This window comes from Phocoena sinus, chromosome X (assembly GCF_008692025.1).
Source record: "Phocoena sinus isolate mPhoSin1 chromosome X, mPhoSin1.pri, whole genome shotgun sequence".
Lineage (NCBI taxonomy): Eukaryota > Metazoa > Chordata > Mammalia > Artiodactyla > Phocoenidae > Phocoena > Phocoena sinus.
This window is the reverse complement of record NC_045784.1, coordinates 1,701,410-1,709,260: the sequence shown is the minus strand read 5'-3', so window position 1 is coordinate 1,709,260 and position 7,851 is coordinate 1,701,410.

The following is a 7,851-nucleotide window of genomic DNA, read 5'->3' as shown; positions in this document are numbered from 1 at the left end:
TATAAGATGATAGATGTTAAATAACCTTATTGTGGCAACATTTCACAATATATGTAAGTCAAGTTATTACTCCATACCCCCGAAACTTACACAGTGTTATATGTTGATTATACCTCAATGAAACTGGGGAGGTGGGGAAGGGGAAAAACAAGATTCAGTACAAAATAAAAGAAGGAACCAATTTTGCCAATACCTTGACCTTGGACCTCTAGTCTCCAAAACTGCGAAAAACTTAAGTTTTGTTATTTAACCCCTTCTCCCCCCGTCGGTGGTACTTGGTTATGGTAGCCTTAGCAATCTAATACATTGTATGATCCCATTTATATAAAATTTCCAGAATGGGCAAATTCATAGAAACAGAAAGGAGATGAGTGGCTAGGAGGAGGAAAAAAGAGGGAGTGACTCTTAATGGGTCCAGGGTTGCCTTTTAGAGATGATGAAAATGTTTTGGAACTAGACAGAGGTGTTGGTTGTAAAACATTGTGAATTTACTCTAAGCCTCTGCATTGCTAGCTTTAAATTGGTTAAAAAGATGAATTTTGTGTCATGTGTATTTTAGCACAGAAATAAAAACAGCAACAAGTATAGACTCAGGTGACCGGGATCCCAAATGCTCTCTTGATGTTTTGCACCTTTCCTAGGGCCCCCTCTGCCGTTCTCAGTGGAAACAGCTCCCCACAAGCCACGCTCCTCAAAGGCAGAGATGTGGCTGGCACAGCTACAAGCTACAGGCGGGGCAGTTTCTTTCTTTCCTCCTCTTTTTCTTTTTTCTTTCTTTCTTTCTTTCTTTCCTTCTTCCTTTCTTTCCTCCTTCTTTCTTTCTTTCTTGGAGGTTTCTTTACATCCCTGAGTTATTACCGTAGCAGCCTAAGTCTCCCACCCCGAGGTCGTCCGCCATCAAGAGGACAATGTTGGGTCTGGATTTCCTCGTCACGAACATTCCGTGAAGCCTCCCAAACAAACGGTTCGCCGGGCTTCCTCATCCCCAAGGCGTTTCTACAACACAGGATCCCTGTGGGTCCTCAAAATACTTTACCTGACTTGCCTCCGTGGGTTAATGTTAGTGGTCCTGTTTTACGGGACAGGGACTTGGGGAATCACACAGTTTAAAAGACTTTCACAAGGCTGGTAAATTGAAGACCAGGGATGCCGTATGAGGTCTCTGACTCAATTGTGTGTGTGTGTGTGTGTGTGTGTGTGTGTGTGTGTGTGTGTAATTCCCAGGGCCATCTTCTAGTCTTTGACCTCCAGTGAGGTGCTACAATGTAACACCTCTAGAGGCTGACAACCCGGGAGTGACTGGTGAAGCCCACATCCCAGCCTTTGACCGGTGGTCCATTCTCTCTGCCCCACGACCCCCGGTCAAGACTTGTGCTTTAGATTTGGTCCCCATTCTATATATACTAGTTTGCATCTGCTAACCCCACACTCCCACTCCATCCCTTCCCCACTCCCCTCCCCCTAGGCAACCACAAGTCTGTTCTCTGTGTCTGTGACTCTGTTTCTGTTTTGTAGGTAAGTTTATTTGTGTCATATTTTAGATTCCACACAGAAGTGACGTCATATGGTATTTGTCTTTCTCTGTCTGACTTACTTCACTCAGTGTGATCATCTCTAGGTCCATCCATGTTGCTGCAAATTGAAAAGCCATATTTTTTCATCTTCCCAACCCCACCGCTTAATATATTACACGGCATTTCAGTAAATGCACACCCAAGGAATCAAGAGTTTCCCAAGAGCTCGGTGACAGAGGCAAGAACCGCTTTTTTTTTAAATTCACCAATCATTGCCGTTTCCACCCAAATTTGATAAGTGCCTCTCCAGTCCACATGGGTAAGAGTCACAGCTGGCGGTCTTAGCCGCCAGTGGAAAGTTCTTTCTAACTGGCAAGGAATAAAAGTTATCTGTGAAATAGAAAGAAATAAAAGTTATCTTCATGATATAAGGGAGCTTCTATTGCCTCAAAATTTTGTACTTAACCATTCCAGATTTTAAGAAATATCAAGAAGACCCTTTCTGCCAAGAAGCTGCTTCACTTCTGCCTGTACTCCCACCCCATCCCCCGTAGCCTCCTATTTTTTTTTTCAAATTTTAACATAGAATTTTATTAAAAATAGGTAAGTAATGCATGAGGCTGACACATCATACACAAATACAATTTTACAAACCAGCGTTGTTTTTTAGCTATCTTTAAAGAGGTGGCCAAAGTCACCTACTTCATTAGAAGCACCCCCCAAAAAACTATTAGATAAGACTGTGTTATTAATGGTTTGCACCTACGAAAGAAGAGGAAACACATTAGCCAACACAAGAATTACATCCGCGAATGGGTGAAATGCTGGTGTAAAAATACTTGTGCAAATGTGCTTGTCCTATATTCCATCAGAGAGAGAGTGAGAGTCACAAACCCCCAGTATTTTGGATGGTGGAGTGGACCTTCCAAACAAGGGGAAAAAGCTTGTTAACTATGTGAGGTGTTGGATGTGTTACCAAACCTCAATATGGTCACCACGTTGCCATGTTTACAGGTAACAAATTGTCACCCCGTACAGCTTCAACTTACACAGTGTTATACGTCCATTCTGTCTCAATGAAGCTGGAAAAAACGTTTTAAAAATATTCCAGATTTTAACGTTTTCGTCTTTAGTGGTTAACTCCCAATGACTCAGAAATTGCAAAATGGATCAGTCGTGGATATCTCAGTGAGGTAGAGACGATTGGGTACTTATATGGAGGTTCCTGTGAATGGGACCTTATTTGGAAATAGGGTCTCTGCAGACGTGATGAAGTGATGGATGTGAGATGACGTCCTCCTGGATGAAGGTGGCCCTAAATCCAATGACAGGGTCCTTCTAAGACAGAAGAGGAGAGACCCAGACACAGAGGAGAAGCCACGTGAAGATGGAGGCAGAGACGGGAGGGAGGCGGCCACAAGCCCAGGGACGCCTGGAGTCCCCGGAAGCTGGAAGAGGCAGGAAGGACCCTCCCCTGGAGCCTCTGGAGGGAGCACGGCCCTGGGACACCTTGACCTCAGACGTCTGGTCTCCGGGATGGGGGAGGATGGATTCCTATTGTTGCCAGCCCCTAAATTTGGGGTTATTTGTTACAGCCGCCCCAGGAAAAAAATACAAGTAATTAAGAAAAAAGTCTATGTAACAAGAGATAAACACAGCAAAGCAAAAACGGCATGTTCAAAGAAGGAGACAATATCTACAATAACATCTATGAAAAAAATTAGAAAAGGAACAAAGTACAACAGAAAAGTAAGACATAGGGTGTCAACAGGCAATTCGTAGAAGACACACAAAAGATCGATAAGTACATAAATATATGCTTCGCTTCCTCAGCAACGAGAAAACAAGTCAGTTTTAAGAAGCATAAGGTAGTATGCCTCACTATCAAATCACCAATATTTTTTCGAGTTTGATATGTACGCGGTTTTCACAAGGATTCAAAGAACGTTACCTTCCCCCCGGCACTGATGAAAGATTTTATGAGCGTAAGTTGCCACTAAATATTTAAAAAAATTTTTAGTGATGGTGAGCTGAAACCGAGCATTTGTACCTTTCACCTTGGAGAAACAGACAGTTAAAAAGCAAGCGTAAGGAGGTTAATTGCAACACTGTTTTTGTATTGAGTCAAACTGAAACCACCTGAAACGTGCATTGTGAAGACGAAAGGCTACATAAATTGGAATGCATTCATTCTTAGAGAATTCCATGTAACTTCCTTCAAAATCAGAAGGGTGTACTCCTGATCTCCTGGGTCTCTTTGACGGTAAAGCTGTGTAATTCTATAAGCATTTCCCAATCGTAGCTGAACTGAAAAGAGTAATTACTTTTACGGGACGTTTCATCCAAGGATCTAGCAATGCCACCGGCATGGTCTCTCCCTAAGCTTTTCCACTTCTCCATGAGGCGGGACAGTAATCACATCCTTGATCCCATTTTCCACTGATGAAATGGGCTACAGGAGCAGGGTGCAACTCAGGGTCAAACTAATAAATTTAAACACAGCCCCTCCACGAATTAAAATGTTGCCTCCTAATTTATCCCTAAATTAGGAGTTAGGGATTAACATATACACATTACTATGTATAAAATAGATAAGCAACAAGGTCCTACTGTATCGCACAGGGAACTCAATAATTTGTATTAATCTATAAAGGAAAAGAATCTGGAAAAGAATATATATATAAAGAGTATGTATACATCTGAATCGCTGTGCTGTACACCTGAAACTAACACGATACTGTAAATCAAATACACTTTAATTTTTAGAAATTCCCTCTATTAATACTCACGAACTAAAATATTCCAGCTGACACCCATCTCAGAAGTGCCTGTATTCTTCCAATGAAAAAGAAGCACCTTCCCTCCTTCCCTAACACACCTGGAAAATGTGTAATTATCTACCAAACCCACAGTCGATCTGCAAAGTGGACCCCTAAAAATGGCTTGATGCGCAGTGGGACCCCCACGATATCCTGATGGGAACAGTCGGTGAGGCTAAGCCAGAATTACATGATTACGGGCACGATTCAGCCAAACTCGGCAGTTTCTACTAAAGCGGAGGAGAACAATTGACGCTACTCTCCATTTTAGCCTCTGCATCCTCTGTTTCTGCTCTGTGCTCAGAACCAAAGCTTGGAGGTGGGCGAGAGTCAAGTTGGACAAACCAAACCCCCCAGTGATGTATAAAGAGCTAAAAGTTCATGTGTGGATGTGACATGAAGGGAACAGGCACACCTGGAGAGTCAGGTAATGTCCTAGACCATTGTTTCTCCATCTCAACATTACTGGCATGTGGGGCTGGATGAGTCTCTGATGCGGGACGTGCTGGGCACTGTGGGCTGTGGAGCAGTTTCCCTGGTCTCCACCCACCACATGCCAGCAGCCCCCTTCCATCCCCAATAGTGACAGCCATAAGTGTCCCCATTTACTATTATCTTTTTGGGTAATATGAATGATGCAAGATTCTGACTTTTGCATTCAAAGGGTTATTGATTCAGGATAGAAGCTCTGTGATTCTATTCTTTTTCTAATTTAAATACATTAATAATGAAAAGTGAGGGGGTACTTTCCTCGTTGCTTTATTTTACTAATTCCCCACCGGAAGGAATTTAACAAATTGGATGATGTCTTTACCATACGGTTCCCCAATCATACAAGAGATTTCTAAAGAGATTCCCATAGATTCCAAAGGTCCTCCAAACCACCTGCTATGTGATGGACCCTGAATCATTAGTATTATAAAGTATTAAAGACAATACTCAACAAAATGGAAAATTTTAAATACATCTGTTACTAAAAACATTCTTTTTTTCCCTAACAATTAAGATAAATCCAGTTTTTGCATCGGCTGAGACAGACCCAATCCCTCTACATTTGCTCTTCACTAAGAAAAATTCTACTAATAAAAACTTAAATGAGAGCCATTACGAGGTAAATGTAACCTAAGAAAACCCTTGTCTCTGGCAAATTGTTAGGCTCTATGTCAACCAAAGATTTTTAATATTTAGAGCTAATTTATTCATTGCAATGATATGAGCTGCATATCTCCCTTCGAGAATTACAATAGATACCCTCTTAAAAAAATAATAAAAGACTAATTTTGAAGCTCACAAAAGTAACAGGTTCCCTTGCTTGCTGGGAACAAGGGGGGGCAAACTTGTTCCTTATATGAGGTGAGGGTAGGGGTGTGTCCAGGGGTCGGGCTGGAGGGGAGGCTTAGGTGGTCTGCCCACCCCTTAGGTGGTGCTGTGTGCAGGGGGCATGCGTAGTACCCTGCTTTTGCTCCCGACATCTGTGTTCGCTCCCCACTCTTCAATAGTGGCAGTTGTGTTTTTTTGGTCTCTTTGTATCTTTTGGGTGCAGAATTTGTCCCAACTGCACATGCAGGCAGTTATTTTTAGTCCCATAGAGTTTCTTTGTATTTCGTTGCTTAAGGAGAGGCGTGTCCAGGGGCAAGCACTGCAGCACTGTCTCAAAGGGTCCCAGGTCCCAACAAAGGGTCCCAGGACCCAGCGTGTCCTTATTAAAGGAAGGGGTCAAATTCAACATCTTTTCTCTCAGGGGAAGTGGCAGGATAATTAAGTGGACAAGTTCAGGTCAACCACTGCCGTGGATCAAACAAGTTACTAGAAATGGAATTTGGGGCAAGTTACAAACTCTGTTTTTATCTGTTCTACAGCAGACATTTTTATCCCCAGGTTCTTTTTTCATTTCTTTTATTGTCCTAAAATACGCATAACACAAAACTTACCATTGTGAACTCTACCGTTCAGAGGGTTTAGCACACTCACAATGTTGTATAAGCACCACCTCTATCCAGTTCCAAAGCATGTTTACCATCCCAAAAGGAGACCCGTTACCCAGTAAGAGTCCCACTTCATCATCCCCCCTCTCCAGTCTCTGGTGACCACTCAACTTCTCCAGCCCCAAATCTCTATGGATTTACCTATTCTGGACAATTTATATAACTGGACACTATGTGTCCTTCTGTGTCTGGCTTCTCTCACTGAGCAACACGTTTTTGAGGTTCATCCACGTTGAAGCCTGTGTCAGTGCTTCAATCCTTTTGATGACTGTAATATACCACTGTGTGGATAGACCCCTAAATTAACTCCAAATGGATCAAAGACCTAAAAAGGGGGCTTAAAAATACAAAGCTCTTACAAGAAAATACAGGGTTAAATCGTCATGACTTCGGATTTGGCAATGATTTCTTAGCTATGACACCAAAAGTACAAGCTATCAAAGAAGGAAAAATAGATACGTTTTACTGCATCAGAATTAAAAACCGGTGTGTGTCAAAGCATACCGCCAAGAGAGTGAAAAGGCAAACCACAGCACAGGAGATTTTATTGGCAACACCCTCATGATGGTATTTCTGAATTCGAGATGCATTTTACTGTGCAGCCAGGTGGCAGCCACAACCTACTTGTGCAGAAACTTTCTGCCCGCACCTTCTGGAAAGTTCAGGAAAGTGCTGGTGACCTAGCATCGGACGTGCATGAGTGACTCACAGTATGTTCACTGTTCTCATGACTGCAGGTTTTCCAAGTTGTCTTTTTTTGTCCCAGAAAGCTGCATCCAAAGTCCACCAACCAGGTATAAGTAATTTCAATCCCTGTTCTTCCCAGTTTTCACCAGCTTTGGGGTGCGATATAGTCACATCGACAAGGCGAGCTAGAGTCAGGTCTTCTCCTGCCTCCAAATACCCCCTTATTCCCCGGAGGGGTCTTTTGGGGGGTAACTGATTTGCTTGTAGATACATCGGGTACATCTATTAATGCAACCTTACTCAGCCATAAAAAGGAACGAAACTGCACCGTTTGCAGAGACGCGGGTGGACCTAGAGACTGTCCTACAGAGTGAAGGAAGTCAGACAGAGAACAACAAATACCGTATATTAACGCATAGATGTGGAATCTCGGAAAATGGTACAGATGAACTTATTTGCAAAGCAGAAATAGAGACACAGATGTACAGAACAAATGTTTACATTAGCGAATAGAAAAAGAAAAAGAAATTGGCGTGCAGCCAAAAACGAGTTTCCACCGAGAGGCACGTTATCAGGTAATTAAACATCATTTGTATCTAGAGGTAGTCGCAGCTTTGTCAGAGCTGTTTTCTGTCTTCTGTTTATTTTGAAGGCGGATGCCCCAGGGGGCAGAAAGAGGACATTTCAGGACTGTTCCAGAGGGATGTTCAAGGCAACTGCTTTCCTGCTTTGAGACACAGCCAGCAAATGCCCCGTCTGAATTGACCAAAGGCCAGGCGGGGTTCAACCTACTTGTGAATGAAAGACTCCCTGTTTCCAGCAGGAGTTGTCAGAGATCCCTCTGCA